Genomic DNA, 25,258 nt, shown 5'->3' on the forward strand with positions numbered 1-25,258 from the left:
GACTGTAGCTTTGTAGCATAGTCTAAAGTTAGGGAGCCAATACCTATTCTTTTGAATGTGCTTTTCATGAACTATCAAGTATCTATAGTCACTGCTTAGAATTGCTGTGCATGGCTGTACTTCAAAATACCTATTGTTACACACAAGCAGTGTCTATCTAAATACTGCTAGAGAACATTGGAGTCAAAACAAAATTCATTCCTTTTTTTTTTTTTTTTTTAAGTTTTGTCTCTTTTCTCAGGACATTCCAGAAGTCTGGAGAAAAGAGAGAAGTGGTAGGAAACCCAAAGAGAGGCCAAGGTGAAAATCAATGCAGTCCCTCACCTAGTGAGTCTGAGCCCCAACAAAATGCCTGGCCCATTGCAGAGCTGGTGCCCTTGTTAGAGCTCAGTGAATTTGTATTGAAAATCTAAGTGACTTCACCTTTATCTTTAGCTATAATAACTCAGAATTGTATTGAGACATGTTGAAATACTCAGCTCACATGACTACCCTGGAAGTTTGTACATGTTGCATTGTCTTTATTGTGCTATCCACAAACCCACCCCAAATTCATACCCTAAACCACACAGGTTTTAAAGAAATACAATTATGGCACAATGAGATTTCTCTAAATCTGCCATCACATGAAAAAGGGTCCCAGATGTCATATTCAAGGGGGATCTGATACCAATTCATTGTGACAAATGAGATAAATGTGTAGCTAGAAAGTCAGCTCCACAAGAGCAGTGATATTTCTTTCTTTGTGTCCCAAATTCACAGCCAAGTACTTGATACAGCAAGTATTTAATAAATATGTGTTGATTGACTAACTCACTGACTGGACAAAAATAAATATGTGTTGATTGACTAACTCACTGACTAGACAAATGAATGAGTGAATGCATGAATGGAAGGGAAAGAGCTCTTATTTTCCTTCTATTTTTTCCCCTCTATCTCCTGGACACCATGTGTGCTTGATTGTCTAATAATAAGATTTATTTTTCTGGCATGGAGAGTTAAAGGTAATTAAGACCTTACAAAGACAAATGTCTACAACCATAAATAATTCCAAACCCCAGCCAAAGGCCTACCTCTTTCCAGCAAGTTGATTTTTCCTAATTCCCTAGCAAGGGAGGAATTGGTGCCAGTCATTGGAGTTGGTGTCAGTGCATTTCAGGAATGAGCACTAGGACAGCCATGGGCTCAGATGTCTCCCCAAGTCTTCGCTGCACACATATGCCAAGAGCAGCAAGGTGGAGCAGGCACAAGGAAGTTGAGAAAAAAAAGACAAAATACGTAATGCAAATCCACAAATTTTTTTGAGCCAATGGAAAGTAAAACATAGAGAAATGATGGATGAATTTGGCTCTATTAAGGACAAAATCCTTCTGTACAAAAGACACCATTCACAAAGTTTAAAAAAAGGCAAAATCTAAAAGAAAATTTTGGAGTTCCCATTGTGGTGCAGCAGAAACAAATCCAACTAAGAACCGTAAGGTTGCGGGTTCCATCACTGGCCTTGCTCTGTGGGTTAAGGATCCAGTGTTGCCGTGAGCTTTGGTGTAGGTCACAGATGTGCCTCAGATCCTGCGTTGCTGTGACCATGGCATAGGCTGACAGCTGTAGCTCTTACTCGACCCCTAGCCTGGGAACCTCCATATGTCATGGGGTGTGACCCTAAAGAGCAAAATAAATAAATAAATATAATGAAATTTTGCAATGCATACAAATGACAAGGGATTATTATCTGGAACACATACACAGCTCATATAAACTCTCCCCAAAAGATTTTCCCTTCCCCACAAAAAGGGAAAAAAATGGAAAAAATATGAACAAGTGATCAATATAAGAGAAAGTGTACCTTAAGAAAATATGCTCACTCTCACTGGTAATTGGGTAAAATTTTCCACAGTGATATACCATACTCATCAGACTGGCAAGAACTAAAATATTTGATACTATTCAGACTTGGCAAGGGTGTGGGAAGCAGGTATACTCATATAATTGCAGTGGAAATATAATCAGTACAACCACATTGGTGAGCAGTCTGGTAGTATCTACCAAAAGTAAAAAAAAAAAAAAAAAAAAAAAATCGTGTACCATCTGATTCAGCAATTTCACTTCTGGGTAACTGTCCTCAAGAAACACTTATCGTTATGCGCAAGGAAGCATTCATTCCCAGGCTGCTCACTGTAAGAATGAAAAGCTAGAAACAATCTAAATATCCATCCATGGGGAATTACTAAATACACTTTAGAATACTATGTAGCAATTGAAAGAGCTATTGAATGGGTAGATCTTCAAGACATATTATTGAGAAAAAAAAAAAAAAAAGAAAAAGAAAGAAAGAAAATTTCAGAGTTCCCATTGTGGCTCAGTGGGTTAAGAAGCCGACACTGTCTCTGCGAGGTTGGGGGTTTGATCCCTGGCCTTGCTCAGTGGGTTAAGGATCCCATGTTGTGGTGGCTGTGATGCAGGCCAGCAGCTGCAGCTCTGATTCATCCCCTAGCTGGGGAACTTCCATATGCTGCAAGGAAAAAAAAAAGAAGAAAATTGAAAATTGCAGTACCTGAAAATATGATACTATTTATGAAAATAGAAAACAAACAAAAACACATGATCATGTAGTGACTGTGGGTGCATTTAAGTAAGTACATAATAGAAAAACATGGAAGGAAACACACCAATAGATAATAATAATTTAACCCTGGGGATGGAGGGATGAAGACTAGGGGTAATTTTATTTTACCAAGGAGACGTAATTCACATATTACTTGAGTACTTCAAAATCAATTATACAAATTATACTGAAATCAATTATAAAAATTGTGATGACATCGATACAAGCATAGGAGAAAGTTCCAGACTGTGGGCTTTGCTGAGCTTCTTGGAGCAGTGATATCACTGGGGGCTTGTCAGGAGTGCTCTGGGGATGGGGGGTGTCTTGGGATGGGAGGGATGGTGCGTTGCTGAGAATAAGTGTGCACATGACTCGTCCCAGCAGAGCAAGAAGGAAGAGAATGGGGACGGGGCTGCCTTAAGCAGGATGTGTTTGGGAACACGTAAGAACCCTTTTTTGCTAGGTCTTTCAAAAAATGGTTGTAGGAGTTCCTACTGTGGTGCCACCAGATTGCTGTATCTTGGGAGTCCTGGGAAGCAGGTTTGATCCCTGGCACAGTGGGTTAAGGGTCTGGTGTTGCCACAGCTACAGCTTAGATCACAGCTGCAGCTTGGATCTGATTCCTGGCCCGGGAACTCCATATGTCATGGGGCGGCCAAAAAAAAAAAAAGGCTGTATAATTTTTCTGATTGTAATATAATCCATACTTATTACCCCCACATCCCATTAATACAAAAAGAAAGAAAGAAATACTGCCCACTCTTCCACCTCCTGGGGATAAGTACCGTAAATGTTTGGGTGAACACACATCCCTTGATTGCCCTCAGTCAACCAAGCCCAGCCAGTGCCCATCAGCTGATGCCTCTCACCCTGCCCAGCCCAGGGAACTTACCCCAGGGCTCACCCAGCTGGGGATGCAGGTAAAGTGTGTCTTTGTCCACATCCCTAATTAGGTTCCACTGAGGAAGAAACTACCTGAAAAGTCACAGGGCTGGTAATGACAGTGAGATGGGCATAAATATCCTCTAGACAAGGATACGTGTGATTTCTTTAACAAAAAAAAAAAAAAAAAAAAAAAGTGGAAGAAACACCTATTCCTTAAAACTATATTTTACCCTTCATAAACTGTCCAGCTTGTATTGCCAGTCAGCAAAAGACCGCCGGAAATATTTCCTGTAGGATTGCCTTCCAAGAGGGGGAAGTGCCCAGGGCTCCTTATGCTCAAAGTCATCCTCAAGATCCTGGACCAATAGAACAAAGGCAGCTGAGTTAAAACTACTGGGATGGGAAAGTGCTTTTTTTTGTTCTCATTGATAACTCCTTAGCTTTTTTTTTTTTTTTTTTTTTTTGGCCAGACGCTTATCAACAAGAGAAAATGCTGGAGCTCCCGTTGTGGCTCAGTGGTTAACAAATCTGACTAGGAACCACGAGGTTGCGGGTTCGATCCCTGGCCTTGCTCAGTGGGTTAAGGATCCGGCTTTGCTGTGGCTGTGGTGTAGGGCTTCAATTCGACCCCTAGCCTGGGATCTCCATATGCTGTGGAAGCGGCCCTAGAAAAGGCAAAAAGACCAAAAAAAAAAAAAAAAAAAAAAAAAAAAAAAGAGAGAGAGAGAGAGAGAAATGTGTGCGGTAGCTTAGGAGGCAGTCACTGGGATGCTCATGACTGTGACAGGCACTGGAGCTGCTCTGAGCCCATGCTAGGGCAGGCGCCTTGCCCTCCTCCTCAGGACAGAGGACCACCCAGAGGGTCACAGATCCACATCTGTGTATTCAAATAGAGCCACATTTCTGAGGACCGACATGATGGAAGAGCTGGGTAGGGAGTTGGCTGTAATTAACATCAGGAGGTCATTGTGACTTTCTTAGGTACTAAATCAGCACAAGAGGATAGCACGGTGCCTTTCGCTATCCACGCTAAACCATGTCCCTGCTGTTTTCCATTCCATACAACCACAGTGACTGAGGATTGATGACATGTGAAGGGTTTTGCCAGATTCTACAATGCCAAGATCAATGAGATATCATCCTTAACCTCTGGGAGCTTCCAATGCAGTGGCTCCGACAAATGTGAAACAGACTGATGCTACTACAGATGGCATGACATACATGAATCACCACACACTGCCAGCAGGAAAAAAAAAAAAAAAAAGAAGAAAAAAAAGGCCTCCAGGGAGCCTTACCACTTTGGAAAATGCCTCCCCAGGAATATACTTACTTAGCAGAGTTCATGGAAGGGCACCATCGGCCGTGTGGGACTCTTGTTCTCAGCCAGCCAAACTCTCAAACATACAAGGTGTGCTCACTCTTTCTATAGCAATAACCCCCCTTCTGGTTTCCTTCCGTATCTCTCCTCTGAATGAAGTTCGAGCCCCAACTCTTTTGTTTGTTCTCTTCATCCTGACTGATCCCAGATACCCAAAGACCATTCTTAGGAGCAGAGTCACATGATAGTGTCTGTAGACCAAGTTGGATCCCTTAACTGGACAAAGATAAGGGTTATGAGTTGAGGGCAGAGAAGATCCCCCTCTACCCTGATGGAAAGAGTTTGCAAAGGGAGCCCTTCTGTGGTCTCATCACATAGCACCTTGGCAATTAGCCACTCTGGTGAGCAGGAGTGGTCAAGGGTGGAGGCACTGGAACTTTCACTCCTGTCCTTCCTAGCTGTGTGTGGCATCACCACCTGCTATGTGCCCTCTTCCCCATACTTCGCAACTCATGCCCTTGCTTTAGTCTCTTTTTAGACCTGAGTCATGCTGGACCGTTTACAGCCTTCAGAGGCCTCCCCAGAAAGGTCTCTGGGTTATGTTGCTGCCCTGCTTCCTGCCCTTGGAACTGTAGCCCTGGATCAAGTGACATGTAGTGACGGAAATGACCCTCTCCATGTCCCCAGCTATGCCTGGCCCCAGACCCGGCATTTTCAGTCCTGGGCTTGAAGCTTCTTTGGAAACCTACAAACGTTCTCCCTTTCACTATGAATAATGCCTGATTTCATGGCTGTCCTCATAAGAACTCAGCTTCTATTTGCCGACGTGTCATAGGCTCCAATTTTAGTTTTTTTTTTTTTTTTTTTGAACTTTTTTTTCCCCAAAAATTTGAAAACATTTTCTGGGGGATCTTACCCAGAGACCTCTGAAAATATTAGCTCCTTGTCCCCCTTTCACCATGAAGCCTAGTCTGGGCCATCAGATACATAGACTCCAAGGAAGCATTTTGGAATTACCTCTAATCGTCTGATTTGGGAAGAAGGATCCAACGCAATGTTACGATGCCCCCAGGGAAGCGGTGGCCTTGATTAAGGAGATGCCCTCAAGAGAGGCGGGGAAGAGCTCCAGAACCCCTCAAGCTGCAGCCATTCTTTCTGTGGTGCCTTCACCCACCTTTCCCTGCCCCTCACCCCCACTTCCCCTCCTCCCCACTGGAGAGGGGAAAGGGTTTTGGCCCCGCTTTTCTGACGTTCTGTCCATGCCTCATGCCTCACCTCATGCTATAGGTTGTTGAATTCTAGAGCTCCATGGAAATCCTGAGCTTGAAAAGCACTTTTGGCCAGTCATCTTCCATTTTACTTTCTTGGGGTTACAACATACCACATTTGCTTTAGGAACTGCCTTTCCCCTGCCTCATGTGGCTTGGAAGAAACGTCGGTCATCCATCCTTACGTACCTTCCCCACTCGGGTGGGCATGTGGCCTGGGGAGCCGGTTAGATGTGATTATTAATACGAGTGAAATAGGCGTTCCCATCCTGGCGCAGCGGAAACAATCCAATTAGGAACCATGAGGTTTTGGGTTCGATCCCTGGCCTTGATCAGTGGGTTAAGGATCTGGCGTTGCTGTGAGCTGTGGTGTAAGTCACAGACGTGGCTTGGATCCCACGTGGCTGTGGCTGTGGTGTAGGCTGGCAGCTGTAGCTCCCATTGGATCCCTAGCCTGGGACTTCCATATGCTGGGGGTGTAGCCGTAAAAAGCAAAAAAGAAAGAAAGAAAGAAAGAATGAAATAAGGATGGGGGAGGCTATCTGGGCTCAAGCATTTGAGAAGCAGTCACTACCCACCCCCACCACCTGATGGACCAGGGATTAAATCCTGCCACCGGGACCCTGAAGCTGTCCTGGTTCTCATCCTTTTCCATGCCTGGTTCTCCAGTCTTCCCTTCAGTTCTGGGAGCTCTTAGATATCCTCATAACAGATTTCTTTTTTTAGCTTAAGTTTGCTAAAAATCAGTTTTTGTTGCCTGCAACCAAATCATCTTGACAAAGGATTTCTCTGATTTCCCTTCACTTCATGAGGAAACTGAGGGCCTGGTGGGTCTTGTCAGAGGGCGCAGGGCTAGAGAGCTCAGGTTCCTTCAGGCCCCTCCTGGGCTCCTCCCACTCCACCAGGTTGTCTCCGCATCTTTTTTTTTTTTTTTTTTTTTTTGGTCTTTTTAGGGGCATACCCATGGCATATGGAGGTTCCCAGGCTAGAGCTTGAATCAGAGCTGCAGCTGCTGGCCTACACCACAGCCACAGCAACGCAGATCCAAGCCATGTCTGCGACCTACACCACAGCTCACAGCAGCAGCCACAGCAGTCGCCTTGACTCACTGAGTGAGGCCAGCGACTGAACCTGCAACCTCATGGTTCCTAGTCAGATTGTTAACTCTGAGCTGCAACAGGACCTTCCGCATCTTTAGTGACTGAGGCAGCAGCTCTGCCCCTCTATGCCTAGGCAGGGGTGACCCCACATCTTTGGAAACTTGTCCCGTCTCCACCTCAAGTGCCCAGAGCTAAGGAAAACCTTCAGGGTCTCTGATGCTGTCCGTCACCTTGCTGCTGCTCTCTGGGCTGAACTAACCAAGCACCTGCTAAGCAAATAGCTCTGTACCAGACTCTGAGGGGAGATAGGGGTTCCAGTGCAGAGGAAAGGCAGTCTTAGCACCAAGAGACATCAAGGCATCTGTTGTGGAAGTCCAGCTGCCACGATATTCAGGGGGCAGTCCCTTCAGGGGGATTGTGACGCCCCCACTTGCCTCACCTCCACAGTGTCCTCCCTCGCCACCCCACCACCACCACCACCTCTCCATCCCCACAGCCACTCTCTGAGCGCAGGCTTGCAGTCATTTCTTGCCTGGACCTGCTTCACCAGCCTTCCCCCAGGCCTCCCTGCCTCCCATTCTCACCCGCCCTCCCTCCCTTCTCCGGAGATAATTATGAGGGCAGGTCTGGTCACACTGCCCTTTCTAACCTTCCAAACTCCCCAGCTTTTAGTAGCTCCCCATGCCTATGGGAAGAAATCCAAGCTAGAAAGGCAGCCAGAGGCTTCCCAGCCCCTCTCCCCCTCCTTCCCTCTCTCTCCCCTCCCTCTCCTCTGCTTCTCCAGCTCTGCTTTCCATCTTCCCCTCAGCACATCTCCTGTCTCGGTCTCTGTACCCTTTCCTCTGGGCTGTGCCAGCTCAGTGCCCTGGAAATTCCCTCTGCTGCATCCTTCCTCATTTCCCCTCCTTTAGAGATTCTCTTGTGTCCCAGGGGCCGAGTTCCTACTTTTGCTTAAAGAATTCTCTGCTCCCTTCCCCCTCTCCCCAGATTGATGGTCCCTCCCCTGGCAGTCCCATAGCTGTGTGCTAAGGCTCTCCGATGGTGCTGCTTGCTGTTTCCATTCTGCTTTGCAGAAGCATCAGTCTTGGTGTAAATTCTCCCTCTCTCACTGACTGTAAGTGCCTTCAAGGCAGGAACTAAGTCTCCTCACAGCGCTGGATCCCACCCACCATGCCGAGCACATGCTGCTCAAGAAACGTGCTAAATTCCTCCATGGAACAAATATTGCGGCATGCGGAACAGGAGGCATAACAACCCAGATCAGGTGCCAGGTCTGACCATTCTCTTCTCCCCCAAAAGAGATTTTTCTCATTTCCTACCGAGAAGCTCTGGTTCCCCTCTCTCCGCCACCTTCCTTCCACCAGGTGGATTTATACGTTGCCTTCTCCCAGCTTCATCAGATCATAACATTCTGCCACATTTGATTCCTATGCTATAAAGAAGCAAATTGGGAGTTCCCGTCGTGGCACAGCGGAAATGAATCCAACTAGGAACGATGAGGTTGCAAGTTCGATCCCTCACCTTGCTCAGTGGGTTAAGGATCCGGCGTTGCCCTGAGCTGTGGTGTAGGTTGCAGACAAGGCTTGGATCCTGCATTGCTGTGGCTGTGGCATAGGCCAAAGGCTACATCTCCGATTAGACCCCTAGCCTGGGAACTCCATATGCCTCAGGTGCGGCCCTAAAGAGAAAAAAAGACAAAAAGACAAAAAGACAAAAAAAAAAAAAAAAAAAAAAAAAAGAAGAAGAAGAAGAAGCAGCAAATTGTGGTAGAGGCGTTACAGCCACTAGGATGTCTGCTGACCTCTTCTTTTCTGTCTCCCACCCCCAGGGGTAACTACGTTCCTAAATCTGGTATTTTATATAGATTTCTCCTGCATACAGTCAGGCCATTGAACTGGAATGTTGAAGAGGCCTGATGCTTCAGCAAATAAGTAAAAGGAGGCCATTTATAACAGTGGCAAAAGAAGAAATTCCCAAGTGACAATGTGTTGATGCCCAAAAGAAAGGGCCTTAGAGGCAGTGAGCCCACAGTTAAGGGACCTCCATATGTTAGACTGCTCATCCTCTGTCATGTACTTGACCCTGTCCTTGAAGCAGAGCCACAGACACTCATTCATAAGGTAACAGGCACCTTTGGATTCAACATTATTTACCAAAACAGGCAGCCAGCCAGCAGGCCGTAGTTTTCTGACCCTTGTTCAAAAGACACTCTGTAAAACACAAACTAGTAGAGAAAGAGGTGAGATCCGAGCAAGCAAGATGTGAAAAATAAGAGACCAGTGGCCAGTAAGTACGCAAGCAGTTCAATCCCAAGTCACCAGAGAGTTAGTGATCAAATTCCTGCCCTGACACAGCTCCTGAGCCTTGTAGGTACCTCTCCTAAGAGGGCCAGAGAAAGCCATGCTCTTGTGACTGGGGATCAGAGCACCTGGGGGCAGCTCTCCCCACCAGAAGGAGGGAACAATCCCTGTCTGTTCTTTGTCTACGTTGAAAGTATCCAGGCCCTCCTTGGCACCCTCAGATGCACATAAAAAACGTACCTCAGAGGCACATAAAAAATATACCACCTGCCATTCATCGAGCATGGAAGGCAAGACCACATCTGCTAAAATCAGCCATAAGACAGAGGCCATTTCCAGACCATCCCTCCTGAAAGTTACATTCTTTGTTTGTGAAAAGGAGAATCAGACAGTGGGCTCACAGAGCAGAGGCAAGGAGATTTCCAGAGGCCTTTCTGCTTGGTCAGCTGTAATATGCTTCCTTCTGAACATTGCTGATTGTGTACATTTTCAATGACTCAAGCTTAAAGAGAGTTTACCACGAGCGAAGCGCCCCACTACCCTGAAGTGTGATCAGCGGGGAAACTAATAGCTGCGGAGTTTGCAAAATACTGCATCTTCCCGGCATGAAGTTTGCAACCTGGGAAAACAGAGAACAGATGGTTCAAGATCAGGGTTTAACAAGCAGACCTGCGAGGATCGGAACTTCTTGCTGTGACCAACTGAAGGAGGAAGCCTTGGCACACCCCCTTTGCTGCCAGGCCCTGTCCATGTTGGTGCTAAAGTCAGGGAAGGCACCCAGGTAACAGCAGGTTAAAATGCAAGCCTATCTCTGAGTTAAAACAACGCTACTCGTCTTGATCCGGCTCATCCGGGCTTTGAAGCCACTACTATATCAGATGTCAAACAGCTCTTAGTTGGTGATACAGCAGATGCTGTGAGCCTTACCTGACTTGGTCACTGAGATTTGAACATAGGTCACCCCTAGTCCCCCAAAGAGCCCAAACCATGTTCCATTCCAGAAGTCACTGCTGTAGGATGATCCGTTCACCTTCAACCCATCCCCTTGCTGCAAATCAAATGCAAGAGCAAACTGCCTACAAAGCATAAATCTGCTGACAGCACAGCAGAGGCCTCGGGGACACTTGTGACAGGTCCAGGACTCTAGCTCTCTGTGTCAGGTCAGATTTCATAATTAGCTACTCTAGTCAAAATGTCCCCAACACAGAACCTCCTTTTTTATGATAGCAACTCAGTTGTCTGAGAAAGGGCAATGGAAGGATGCATTTTAGCCCTGGTAATGATTTCTCATCAACCGTCTCTCCCAGGAACTGTTTCCTTAAAGTCAGTGTGACCCAAGACAACCTCGGCTCTCGTCAGAACATGGATATAAGGGTAGCAAAGTAATGGTACTAACTTGGATGACACGGGCTCTTATCCAAACCTGACGTGCTCCCGATGGGTGTCCCTCAAATAGTGCTGGCCTTCCCCAGAGGCTCACTCTCACTTCCAAGTGAGACCTCTCCCACTACTGGTGCCTCTGGTCTGACTCAACCCCCCTCACACGCATCCTTCTGGGACCCCTGGGTATCAGTGGTCCCCACTGAATCCACCAAGGTATACACACTCCTACACACCCAACCCAGGCCCTGCCCAGGACCCGGCAGGGCTGGTCCTCTCAGGAGAAGATGATCAGCCTGTTCCCTGACTGTGTGTCTCACTTTGCTAATGTACCAAAGTGTGTCCACTTGTATCCCCGTGTCTCACTGAGCCTTTCATAAAATCAGCCCTCTCCCTCTTCTTCCTCTCCTTCTTCTTCTCCTCCTTCCCTCCTTCCTCACCCCTTTCACCTTCCTTCACCTCTCCTCCTCCCCCTCCCCCTTCCCCCTCCTCCCCCTTCTTCTGACCTCTCCTCCTCCTTCTTCTTCTCCCCCACTCCTCTTCCTTCTTCTTCTTCAAGTACTTTATTCCTTAAGTTCAGTCAAGCATGGGCTTCAGGTAGGGAAACTCTAAAAAATAATCAATGCCAATCAAAATATGTTATAAAGATAATATATATTTTGGCAGGAACAAACCAAGATAGATATGACCATAAACTACACCTTAAAGATGAGCATATTCTTATTTTTAAAAAATTTTAGTTTCAGAGTTCCCGTCATGGCTCAGTGGTTAACGAATCCGACTAGGAACCATGAGGTTGCAAGTTCGATCCCTGGCCTCGCTCAGTGAGTTAAGGATCCGGCATTGCCATTAAGTGTGGTGTAGGTTGCAGACGTGGCTCGGATCCTGAGTTGCTGTGGCTCTGGCGTAGGCTGGCAGCTACAGCTCCGATTGGACCCCTAGCCTGGGAACCTTCATATGCCCCAGGAGCGGCCCAAGAAAATGGCAAAAAGATAAAAAAAAAAAAAATTACTTTCTTCTCAAGGTATTTTTTTTCCAATCAAGTTGAATAGATTGTTCCAGAACAAGGAACTCTCTTTACTTATCAAAGAATTGGTTTCTGTCCTGGCTTTTCATAATAAAAATCAACTCTTACACTTTCAATCTGGAGCCTTTTTCTCAGTAAAGACTCAAGTACGGGGGACACCATAGAGTCAAGACATCACACACAATAAGGACACAACTGAAAGTTTCTGAAAAGGGCAGTGATAAGATCAGATCTGAGTTTTAGATAATTAGTTCTGTTACTAAACCAAACTTGGGCCCACACACGGTAAAGCCAATCTATTGATAAACTAGGTTGTGGGGGAGGAAATGGTAACATCTATGGCAGGCACCAAGCAAGGAGTTCAGGTAGCTAGTGCTTAAAAGGCCCAAACTCCCAGAAGGCTTTCAGGGAAAGGTTTAGAAAGACAGAGTAAGGAAGAGTGTTGTGTGGAGTAAGTGATCAGCTCATGGACATTCTTCTGACTGGTGATATCCTATGGTATTTGTCTTTCTCTGCCTAACTTCATTTACTATTATAATCTCTAGGTTCACCCATGTTGCTGCAATAGCATTATTTCATCCTTTTTAATGGCTGCGTAGTATTCCATCACGTATATGTGCCACCTCTTTATCCATTCATCCGTTGATGCACATTTAGACTGCTTCCATGTCTTGGCTATTGTAAACAGTGCTGCAGTGAACATTGGGGTGCATATCTTTTCAAATTATGGTTTTCTCTGTATATACCCAGGAATGGGATTGCTGGATCATATGGTAGTTCTCTTTTTAGTTTTTTGAGGAATCTCCATACTGTTTTCCATACCCTCTCCAGAATTTATTGGTTGTAGACTTTTTGATAATGGCCATTGTGACTAGTGTAATACCTCATTGTAGTTTTGATTTGCATTTCTCTAATCATGAGTGATGTGGAGCATCTTTTCATGTGCTTTTTGGCTATCTGCTTTGCTTTCAAGAACAGAACAATACAAAAGAGTGCTTACCCAGATCTACCCAAATCAGTCTCAAAAATATTTGATAATATTTTAAATTAAGGAGTTTCCATTGTGGCTCAGCGGAAATAAATCTGAACAGGATTCATGAGGATGCAGGTTCAATCCCTGGCCTCGATCATGGGTTAAGAATTCAGTGGTGCTGTGAGCTGTGGCATAGGCCAGCAGCTACAGCTCTGATTCGACCCCTAGCCTGGGAACATCCATATGTCTCAGGTGCGGCCCTGAAAAGATGAAGGAAAGAAGGAAAGGAAGGAAGGAAGGAAGAGAAAGAAAAAGAAAGAATTTAATATTTTACTGCCAAAGATATTTTAACATTATTATAAAAATCAAATTTCTGGGTATATTAAATGTTTCCCTGTAAATGTGTGGTTTGATGTGCTTAGTCATCTCCCACATACTCCTCATGAGGTAGTAGCTACTCCCTGAATGATTAGCCTCTACCTGAAAGATCATACATTTCTGGTTAGTCTCAATGAAGTTTAAGGGAGGTACCCGTGGCTCATCCAGAATTTGTATTCTAAACCATTAGAGAAAATCAATCCCAGTCTGACCCTCCTTTGGGACATTTAATTCATGAGGGACCCACATGGTACTGGTAAGGGATGAGGGACATCTTCCCTCTGGTTCCATCAGTTCCCTCACTCAGTCCTCCCAGAACCCTGAGGGATGGACACTACAGCAAAAACCTTCCCTAACTCACCCGAGAAATGGGGAGGTGTTGAGCAGTGGTTCTCAGAATTGGAGTTCTCCAAATTTTGGAATGCAGTTCTGGGGATCGAGAACATAGGCTTGCCCATGTTCTTTTTCCAAGAAAGAATATTAAGAAAACATTCCTTTCCGAAAAGGCAATTCAATATCCTAGATTGAGAAACATATCTAAAGAATAAAGAGTTGTTCTTTAAATTGAATACACTTTGCTTTGGGGAACAACTTTCTGTGCTGGAACTTCTATGTTGTATTTTACCTTAGACCAGTGAGCCGTTTGCTGGTGACCAGCACCCTCCAAGCATCAGGTTTGAGAGCCAGCAGTGGAAGAGTTAGCAAGTGCCCAGAGCCTGGGCAAGAAAGACTTCCTGCCCTTCCCTTGACCCCAACACCCTAGAGTCCCAGGCTCCTGCAAGGGAAACCACTCCCACTGGAGGAAAATGGGAGCTGTGTTGCTGCCTTCCAACCTGGAGCCTGAGATTTGTTTTTCTATTAATGAACAGACATAAACAGTGGCTCATTACAGTTGGAATATCTGGAAGAGTCAAGTACTACAAGTAAAGCTATATATTAAATAAGCTCCTCTAGACTAGCCTAGGAATTTAACCACTCATACCATTGTGTCTATTTAGAAGTATATTGTGGAGTCCAAATAAATGGCTTGGAAATGAACTTGGAGCACAGTCTGATGAGAAGCTCGAGGGAGCCTGTGTTCCTGTTGGCCTCCTGTCCCTTCAGATTTATCACACGGTATTTTTTTTATCCCTGATCCCCAGATGCCAAGTTTGAATTGGTGTTTGATGGCACCTTTTCTTAGTGAGCTTGGAGAACTCCCTGAACATGTGTGTTTTTTCCACCTCTGGGACAGCTGCCTGGATGGTGGCAAGGGCCCTGGCTGGGAGTTAGAAGCCCTGGGATCCTCGTTCTTTAGCCTTAGGGCACAGGTGAGTGACTGAGCTATATGTCTGAAGTCCTTCCACTGCCAACCTTCCCTGATTTATGATTTTATGGCAAGTAGATCACAGATGGTGACAGAATCTTTCCATAGCTCCCTTTTCTGGTCAAAATGCAGTGAGAATAGTCCAACAGCTTTATTAGGATGTCTTTATTTTTATGGCTTTTCCACCAAATGCATTGCTTTCTTTAGTTGGCTTGGGTTTTGGGGACACAGACTTGGCTGTTACGTCCACAGATGCTCTTGACTACAGGAAGGCTAGAAGCTTTGGAAGTTCTCTAACTTAGAGCTCCTGTTTGAATTTTGATTTAATGAACCTGCCTCCCCTTCATAAATTACCGAGGCTTCTCTTTCCCCTGAACCTTTGCTTGTGACTTCGTCCCAAAACAGGCCAAAGACTGTGCTCTAGAAATTGGTCATTTCCCGATTTTGAAGGTAAAACATTGCCAGGTGTCACCCTGAAACAGAGACCTCTCTGCTATTAGATGTTTCTGTGGTTCCAAGCCCACTGTGAGCGGTGCCTTTGACTTGGCAAAGAAAGTCATCGCTTGGGAAGCTATTTCGAGCCCAGCACAGCTGTTCACAGCTTTGGTTCAGCAAATGCCATCGTTTTTGCAGACTCAGTCCCCAAACACCCAGAGAATTATGACAACCCAACTGTGTCCTTGACGAATGCACAGAGTGAGTCTAGGGTCTCACAGACGTCACCCACTAGACATGTGCTCTGGTCTCTTAGCTGGCCTAATGCAAGCTCTTAAATGCAAAAACCCAAAGACAGTCTAAAACCTATGGGGTTCCTTCTCTGGTTTCTCTCTAGTGGCAACACTGATGGTAATAATTATGACAACAGTAGCAACTCTCATTTAATTGGTCCTAATTACACGGCAGGTAACATGCTAGATGTACATCATAAATGCCCTAGCAGATGCAAATTATTATATATCGAATGGAGAAACAAGGTCCTACTGTCTAGCACAGGGAGCTATATTCAATATTCTGTGATAAACCATAATGGAAAAAACTATGAAAAAGAATTTACATATGCATGTGTATCTATATCTGTGTGCATGTGTGTGTGTACATATATATATATATATAAAAAAAAAAAAAAAAAAAAAAAATATATATATATATACACACATATATCTGAATCACTTGGCCATTCAGCAGAATTTAACACAATATTGTAAATCAACTACACTTCAATAAAATAAAAATTTTGAAAAAACTCTTATGCCCATTTACAGATGAGGGAAAGGACACCATGCAATTTGCCAAAGAATGTGATAGCTAAGAAATGACAGACCCGGAGTTCAAACGCAGGTCCCCCCAGGGGCAAAAGTTCACATTATTTCACCAGGGTGCGCAGATTAGAATACCGATGTAACAACATGGATGTGGATAACTCCTGGCCCCTTCCAGCTCCTTGCAAATCCTTGTTAAAAAGTTCTTTAACAGCTTGTCCTTAATTCTGCTAAGACAGCAGCCACCGCCCCAGCCCATCCCCACCTGCGTGATGACAGAACTTCCTTTCATAGCCTTTCCTGTGTGTCCAGGGATATACGAGTGGGAGCACAGGAAGTTGTGGCCCCAGAATTCAGGCCACCACTTGAACTTCTCTTCCACTCTGCCGGCCTCCTGATCAGCCACGTGGTGTGGTCTGTAACCACCCATAACCTGCCAAAGCTCCCGTGGGTGGGCAACCGCCTGGGACCTCTCAGAGACCTTGCACCATCCACCCTCCTTCTCCAGCTGCTCCCAGGGGCTCTTGGTTTCTCTGCTCACCCCCAGGCCTCTCTCTGGCTAGGGTGGGAAAGGACTCTGCCTTCTGCGTCCTGCTCTTCTGTGTTTCATTTGGTGTGTGCATGGCTGGGGTGGGAAGATGCAGACCAGTAGCAGCCTCACCTAGACCTGCTCTGGGTTAGTTTTGTTTCTCTTCATGGTCCTCCCATCCATCCAAGGCAGGTAAGCTTCCAGGGCTGGAACAGAATGGTTCACAGAGCAGGTGCTGTGTTCCGTGGACAGGGCTGGGGCTCCTCCCTCAGCTGAAGGAATGTGCGTCTTCCGGGCTAGTCCTTCTCTGCCATTTGGTGTGCAGGAGTCTGCGTATGATCCCATAGGCTCCTGAGCCCATGGACATTAGAGGATGTAGTTGGGGGGGTTGGGGCGGTGGTATCTTATAACAAACACTGGTGTCTAGATGTCAGGAGAGGCATTCATGGGGTGTGGATTCTAAGCCACCAATCGTGACTCTATCCCTCCTCTTCCTCTTTCCCTTCCTTCGCATTCAAGCAAATAATAGCTGACCCTGCTTCTGCCTCACAGGAAGAGGTTTCCTGCCAAGCTTTAGAAACAAAAGCCTAAGCCCTCAGCAGAAGATTCAACTGAAAAAGGTCCGGGATGGGGTCGGGGCAGATTATACTGAAGAAATAGAGAAAGAAGTGATTTCCCCAAACTAGAAAGAGAAAGAGATACTGTTTAACTGGGAGGAAGTGAAGATGGAGGTGACAGAGACAAGGATTGGTAAGGCCTGCTTCCTGGGAGAGTGCAGGGTACACAGGCAACCTGGCAGAGACGCTGAGGGGCAGGGTGGAAGGTGGGAGAGAGTTGCACATTGCTGTCAGCACAATGGCTTGGCCTGAGGGGCCATGCAGGTTGGGCAAAGGCAAGGGCAAGACTGTTTCCAAGATAAATTGTGTGGATCAGGTGCCCCCCGCCCCAGAGGCCTTGGCCCCGCATAAGCTCCAGATACACTGGCATAAAGAGCTGTAGGGAGGGGCCCCCCAGGAAGGACTTAGTTATAATTTTTTTGTTTTCTTCTTTTTTTTTTTCCTTCTTCTTCTGCTAGCTAGGAGAAATAAAAGCTTAGCATTTGAAACTAAATTGTTATAGAACATGAAGAAAGTTTTTCTTAAACCTTGAATTGGTGGCCTCTCATCTATCTTTGCACCTCCTGTATTAACCCAGGAGGGAAAAGGCTGGGCTCACGGTCTGGCCAGGCATTTGGTGAGACTCAGACCTTCTGTCCTGGACCTGAAAATAGGTAGCCTTGACTATGCCTGCCTTCATCCTGTGCTTTCATTTCCATTTCGCTAATTACTCAGTGAAAGTTTTTTGGGTTTTTTTGGTCTTTTTTTTTTTGCCTTTCCTAGGGCCGCTCCTGCGGCATATGGAGGGTTCCCAGGCTAGGGGTCCAATCAGAGCTGTAGCCACCGGCCTACGCCAGAGCCACAGCCATGCGGGATCCGAGCCGCCTCTGCAACCTACACCACACTTAATGGCAATGCCGGATCCTTAACCCACTGAGCAAAGCCAGGGATCGAACCCAAAACCTCATGGTTCCTAGTCGGGTTTGTTAACCACTGAGCCGCAATGGGAACTCCTCGGTGAAAGTTGTAAATGGAAAACAATCAGTAAACAGTATAGAGTTTCTCCAGGACCTAAAACTTCAGAGGGATGACACAGAACCATCTTCAGAGAAGCTGGGTGCCCATGAGGCCGAGAAACCAAGAGGCCTTAAAGAGAAGTTCTTGTAAAACATTGCGGAGTGTTGTATTTCCTGCCTTATAATTGTGAGGAATGCGATGGCTTTGTTTTTAAACAACACCTAATCTTTGAAATGACTCTGCTGAGAAGCCTAGCATTTTTTTCCCGCAGAATACATCCACTGTGTATATTAAATTGACTAAACATTCAGAAGAAGGAGCACAAATCAGACCCAGGAGAGTCTCTTGCTCAGTGTAAGTAGGAGGGAGGGAGATGTTACAGATGCCGAAAATACACTAAAATTCTGATTAAAATACCAGATTCAATCCCATGCAAGCCTCTTAGGAACACTTGCACTGTTGAAAATAAAATGGAAAAAAGTGATTACTGACTGGCATCAGCATCTCATTGTTTAATGAACATTACATGGCCTGGATCCTATTACTAATGTTTCTCTCCTTCGACAAATGTCCACTGATGAAGGAAAGTTCTTTTTGGGCTGCAGCGTGGCCTTCAGAAGTTGGACGCGCTGAGAGATGACAAACAGGCAACATCTTTTTCTTCTTGCTCCCAAGTCAAGTTCTGGCAGTTTTTGACAGGTCATAAACACACATGAAATGCTAAACTTAGTGGGTTGTTAGATGCTTTGCTTAAAGTTGAAAAACATTTTTAAAATAAGTTTTCCTTATGTCTACTTTTTTCCACATTCTCAACTCTGACATTCAAGTGTACTTCACGAACGGACGTGTAATCGCATTTGAAAACCAAATTCAGAAAATCCTCATGAGCCCGACTCCACTCTTAGAGAATCTGCAAGGTGTTATGGGGACTATCGAGAAGCTTCTTCGAGTTCTTAGGGACAAACAGATGACTACGCAATGGGATTGTTCAGAATGATATTTATGGAGTTCCCACAGTGGCTGAGCAGTAATAAACCTGACTAGTATTCATGAGGACTCAGGTTCGATCCCTGGCCTCGCTCAGTGAGTTAAGAATCCGGTGTTGCCATGAGCTGTGGTATAGGTTGCAGATGGGACTAGGATCTGGCGTGGCTGTGATGTAGACCAGCAGCTACAGCTCTGACTAAACCCCTAGCCCAGGAACTTCCATGTGGCACAGGTGCAACCCTAAAAAGACCAAAAAAAAAAAAATTTACGAGGTTGTACATGAGTTACTCCAAGCAATTAGAGTGGAGTGGTCCTTATTCTGGTCTCTTTGTCAGAGCCCTGGCATTCCTCAAACCCTTCTGGAGCAGGTCTCATCCACTGGCTTCCCTGACATCACTCTCACTCTTCCTTGGGTTTCCAGCCATCTCTCAGGACGTATCTTCTCAAATTCCTTTGTAGGCTCTTCCTCCTCATTCCCCTTCTGAAATGGTAGACTTAGGGAGGATTCCACCCATGGACGTCTTCATTTCTCCCTCTCCACGAACTGAGTAAAGATAACTGCAACGGCGTTACTTAACTCTGCAGAGATGACACGTCCATCTATGTCTCCAGCCCTGACCTTTTTCCTTGAGGTCCCTTGTGTGTTTCCTGTCTCAGCGGGTGACCTCAGTCTACAGCGAGGCCAAGCCACAAGCCTGGACATCGTCCTTTTTTCTTTTTTTTTTTAACTTTTTAAAATGTTATTGAAGTGCAGTTGACATACAACGTTGTGTTAATTTCTTCTGTACAACAAAGTGATTCACTCATCCATATACACACATGCATTATTTTTAAGATTCTTTTCTTGGACATCATCCTTGATTCCTCTCTCTCCCTCACTGGTCACCACCCTAAACACACTTTAACCATCCACTCTGTCTCTTCGCACTCTCACCAACTTATTCTTGCCAACATCATTCCGTGCCTGGATTTCTGTTAACAATCTCCTTACGGGTACATCTGCTTCCAATACCCAAGTCCAAACTTTGTACCAGCTGACAAAGGCCTGTAGGATGGAGACCATGTTCCCCTCTCATTATAATCTCCCCTATCCTTGTACCCACAGTCAATGCACTGTGTTGGCATTTTCTGTTCCCTCTGCTTAGGATGCCCTCTCCCCTCGCATCTACTCTTTTCTGGATCTATTTTCTTTTGACTAAGACATCACCTCGCTGGGAGGTTTTCTCTGCCTTCACAAGACTGCATATGATACCTTTCCTAGAGTCTCCTGGGTACTCCTTGGTATTTCCCACTTCAGAGCACTGAACACACTGAATTGCAGTAGCAGGTTTTTGTTTTTGTCTTGCACAATTGTGGCTTAATTTTTATTTTTTGAGTTTTGATTACAGTATAGTTGATTTACAATGTTGTGCCAACTTTTGCTGTGCAGCAAAGTGACCCAGTCATACATATATACAATCCCTTTCTTATATTATTTTCCACCATGGTCTATTCCAAGAAACCATATATAGTTCCCTGTGCTATAGAGTAGGACCTCATTGCTTATCCATTCTAAGTGTAATAGTTTGCATCTACTAACTCCAAACTCCCAGTCCATCCCACTTCCTCCCCCTTGGCAATTACAAGTCTGATCTCCACATCTGTGAGTCTGTTTCTGATCTGTAGATAGGTTCATCTGTGCCATATTTTGGATTCCACATATAAGAAACATCACATAGCATTTGTCTTTCTCTTTCTGACTTACTTCACTTAGTATGAGAATCTCTGGTTGCAACCATGTTGCTATGAATGGCATTATTTTATTCTTTTTTATGGCTGAGTAGTATCCCATTATATATATGTACACATCTTCTTAATCCATTCATCTGTTGGTGGACATTTAGGTTGCTTCCATGTCTTGGCTACTGCAGCAGGTTTTCTCCTCTGTACTGTTAATTCCTTCAAGGAGAGACATAGCTTGTTCATTATATCCTCAATGACCAGTTCATTCTAGATGCTTGATGAATATTTGAAGAATGAATGAATGCTGTTCCTTTAAAAATCTGTTACTCAGTTTCCTAACTCTAAATTCTGAACAAGGAGAATCTAATTAGCCCACCTTGGGCCAGTTTCTCTCTCTGGTCCAGTGAGTGGAGTTAGGGGTATAAGGGCAGGGATAGAGTCGCTCAGAAAAGAGTGTTGGGTGAAAGCCATGGGTGCCTGCTTGCTAGAATCATACAACAGCCTTCACTGAAACAATAAAAACTACATTTTATTTTAAAAATCATACAGAGTATTTTTTCAGTAATTCGTATGGCCTCCTCCCGTTAGTCCCTTATAAAGAAGTGAAACTGTTTTCATTGTAACACATAAGATAAAAACTACATAGCCATTCCTTACTCAATATTAGTCACTCATTTATCCATCAATCCATCCACAAATATTACTAAGTGCCTGATAGCTCATGGGCTAAGCTCTGTGCTGGGTACCAAGAAATAAAGCAAAATCCTTGTTCTCATAGAGCTCTAACAGAGATACAAATGTATAATTATCAATTATGAAATTGACTATGAAAGAAAAGAATAGGGTGATATGAGAAAGAATAATTGGGGGTAATGTAATTCATTTTATGGGTCAAGCTAAGACCTGGCTTCTTTAGAAAGAATGACTGGGGATGCTGATTTGAGGGAAGCGGGAAGGACAAGAGTAGAACTGGCGGTCTCCATGGATATATTGTGACAGTCTTGGCAAAAGGTTAGGGTGGTAGCAACTATGATGGAAAGAAGTAGATGGATTCAGGGCACTTTTGGAAGGAGAATCTGTTTGCACTTCTGATAAGATGATGTGAACTTATCAGGGGTGAATCAGAAAGAGATTCCAAGAATAACAGTTGGTATAGGGGTTAAAGCCACATCATCTGCATTTAAAATCACCTTAATAAGCTGTGTGACCTTGAGCAAATTACTTAACCTCTCTTAGTGCCTTAGTTTCCTCAACTATGAAATGGGTGATAATAATAGTAGCGACTTTACAGATATGTAAAGCATTATGGGAGTTCCCGTTGGGGCTCAGCAGAAACGAATCTGACTGGCATCCATGAGGACGCAGGTTTGATCCCTGGCCTCACTTAATAGGTTAAGGATCTGGTGTTGCCTTGAGCTGTGGTGTAGGTCACAGACATGGCTTAGATCCCGCATTGCTGTGGCTCTGGCATAGGCCGGCGGCTGCAGCTCCAATTCAACTCCTAGCCTGGGAACCTCCATATGCCATGGGTGCAGCCTTAAAAAGGAAAAAAAAAAAAAAAGACAATTATAATATATAAAGCATTTCAGGCATTGACTAATGTGTTAGCAGGTTTTCTCACGAACTTGGAAAGAGATAAATGTTCAGGTCTCTGACTTTAGCAGTGGAATGATGCAGGTGACATTTATCGAGGTGGGAAGGACTGGCAGAGGAAGAGTGGCACAGTGAAGATGAGAGTTCAGCTTTAGATTCAAGGTGGAGATTACTACAGACCTTTTCGATCTCCTTTGGATAGGAGTCTGATCTCAGAAGAGATGCCTGTGCTGGAGAGGACAGTCTATGAGACGTCAAATTACAGGAAGCATTTAAAGACTGGGGAATGGAAAAGACAAACAAGGTAAAGTGTGTAAGGTGGGTGTGCCAAGGGAGTGAGTAAAATGTAAAAACAGGGCCAGGGACTAAGCCATGAGAGGTAAAGCTAAGTAGAAAAGAAGCCAAATATGATTTAGGTGCAGTGCTATTACACATGAGCATGAGCCAAGTAGAAATGGAAACATCTAGTATAATGTGAATATAAGGAACTCGGAAACAAAGGACCTCTTTTGGGTTGCACCCTGCAGGCCTGCAAGCCTTGCAGTGGCCCAGCCTCTAGGTGAAGAAAGAGCCTGGGGATAGCAACAGAGACATCAGTGGTTAATTGGATAGGGGCTCTTACAGGTCTGAAATAAAAGGGTCCTAGAGTGACACTACACCTCAGCAGGAAGGACATGGAAGCAATCTTTGCTACCTGAGAAAGAAGGAGGCTACCATTGGCCAGGGAAATTGGCAACAGATTGGCTCATCAGTTACCAGGGAAACCAGCAGCCAAGGGACGTCCCTCACAACCCCTCTGGTTAACCACCATCACAAGGCCAGATGTTTCCTATTAATAAACTAGCAGGTGCAGCCATTCTGGCCTAAGGATTAGAATAGTCACTGACTGGGGCAAAGGGCAGGCATGTCTGTGTGAGGAGTTGTGTAGGGGAAGCAGGGACTGGTCAGACAGGGGATTATAAAGAGCAAGAGAACAGCATCTTGAGTGGCCTGACCACACAACCTCCCTTCCATTTCTATTTTAATGGAGCCTAAAAATTTAATTTTCTGTTTAGTCTTGTTATAAGCCATTTTGTGGCTGCTGATTACTCATTGGAACCTTTTCATCCAAAGACCTAAAAGAAAGTCTGGGGTTATTTGACATTGAAGTGGTTTGGTGGCTGGATTTTCAGTGGTGAGGACAGAAGGCGGGGCATAGTTGACCTTGAACCAGATGATGAAATGTCTTCTAAGGTATGTTAAGAAGGTTAGACTTAAGAACAAGGCGCCATTAAAAAGTATTAAGCAAAGGTGAAGCATGATCTTTAGGCATTTTAGAAAGGTCACTCTTGAACAATGCAGAGAATGGTTTGGAAAGGAGCAAAACCAGAAGGTCAGGCACTGGTAAGTGTATTTGCAGCAATGACTCAGGAAAGAAGAGGCCATGGCAGGAGAACTGTGCAGATTCAAGCAATGGCCATAGTGAGAAGGGGATGGGACTCAGTGATTGACCAGATAAAGAGGGAAACAGAAAAGATGACACCAAGCTTTCTGGTTTGTTGTCAGACTAGTTGGTACCTTTAAAACATTGCATTTTTCCTAAAACATATTTATACTCCACACAGCATTCTTGATGCTTTCTATAGCAGTAACCCTTTGCTTTTTTAATATGTTCTCATCCTGTCCCTTGATGAATGCATGCAGTCATTAAGTAGCTCAAATGGAAAATAAAGATGCAGATTTACTTCATTTGGGCTCAGTTTTCTGGGCCCCAGACCTAGACAGAGGAAACAAATTCTATTACCTAAACCACAGAAGCTGAAATCCTCTAGACAAAGAAGAAAACCCCCTAGTGATTGACTTGGTCTCTGCATCACCTGGGTTAACTAAGCATAACATTATTAATATGCTAGACCTTATTCACAAAAAAATTTAGCTCATTGTTATGAGAAAGAGCCCATGTTTCAAACAACAATATTTGTAATAAATAAGAATCCCTTGACAAACTCTATTAAACCTCACTTGAATCTCTAATAATGGAGAAGGTTTCCTAATGACCTAGCTCAACACTGCTGGTTGCATGTTGACTTGATTTGCAGCTATACACAAATATACATAAATAAATGGGTGGCTACCTCCTTGGTGGGAGCTCAGGGACCCAGGGGAAGGCATTTTTACCTGTAGATATCTTCGCCAGCTGTCATGCTGTTTACAGTTATCCCAGTCATCATTTGTTTCTTCTTCCCAATTCCTCTCCTCCTAGTCTCTCTTGAACCTATTCCTATCCATCACTCCATGGTAACTAGTCATCAAGGTCACTGATCTCCATTTGTTAAATCCCATGGTCAAGTCTCAGTCCCTGTCTTACATGTGACCCATCAGTTCTCAATCACTATACTCGATCATCCCCCCTCCTTTTTTTTTCTTGCTTTTTAGGGCTGCGCTCATGACATATGAAGGTTTCCCAGGCGAGGGGTCCAACTGGAGTTACAGCTGCCTGCCACAGCCACAGCCACAGCCACAGCCACAGCCACAGCAACGAGGGATCTGAGCCACGTCTGTGACCTACACCGCAGCTCACAGCAACACTAGATCCCAATCACTCCCTCTTCTTTAACACATATTCCTCATGTGGCTCCAAGGACATCACCTTCTTTTGATTTTCCTCCAGTCTCACTGGTCTCAGGCCCCCTTGCTGCTTCTCTCCACCCTCTCTTCATGTTTAGTGTCCTTGGTCTCTGTCCTTAGTCGTTTTCTCTATAACATAAACGCTTAATGATCTCATTCAGTCTCATGGTTTTAAATAACATCTTTATCTCATGACTCTTGAATTGTACCTCCTGAACTCCAAACTTATATATACCCAAGTGCTTACTCATCATCTCCACTTGGATGTGTAATCGACATTGCAAACTCAACATGTCAAATATAGAACTCCCAATCGCCTCTCAAAAGCTGTTCTACTCAGAGCCTTTCCCATGTCAGTTGATGGCAACTAGATCACACCAAAAAACTTCAAGTCACTTTTCTTTCTCTCAC

The 25,258-nt window shown here is 44.8% G+C and overlaps 1 long non-coding RNA gene across 1 annotated transcript in view; it reads left to right on the plus strand.

Annotated features, from left to right (window-relative positions):
- The window catches only part of LOC106509485, an 80,732-nt gene extending 56,062 nt beyond the window's left edge, over positions 1-24,670 (plus strand). The window contains exon 3 of the long non-coding RNA XR_002341784.1: positions 22,443-24,670. This is a non-coding gene — a long non-coding RNA (uncharacterized LOC106509485). The remainder of the gene's footprint in view (positions 1-22,442) is intronic.

This window comes from Sus scrofa, chromosome 2 (genome assembly GCF_000003025.6).
Source record: "Sus scrofa isolate TJ Tabasco breed Duroc chromosome 2, Sscrofa11.1, whole genome shotgun sequence".
NCBI lineage: Eukaryota > Metazoa > Chordata > Mammalia > Artiodactyla > Suidae > Sus > Sus scrofa.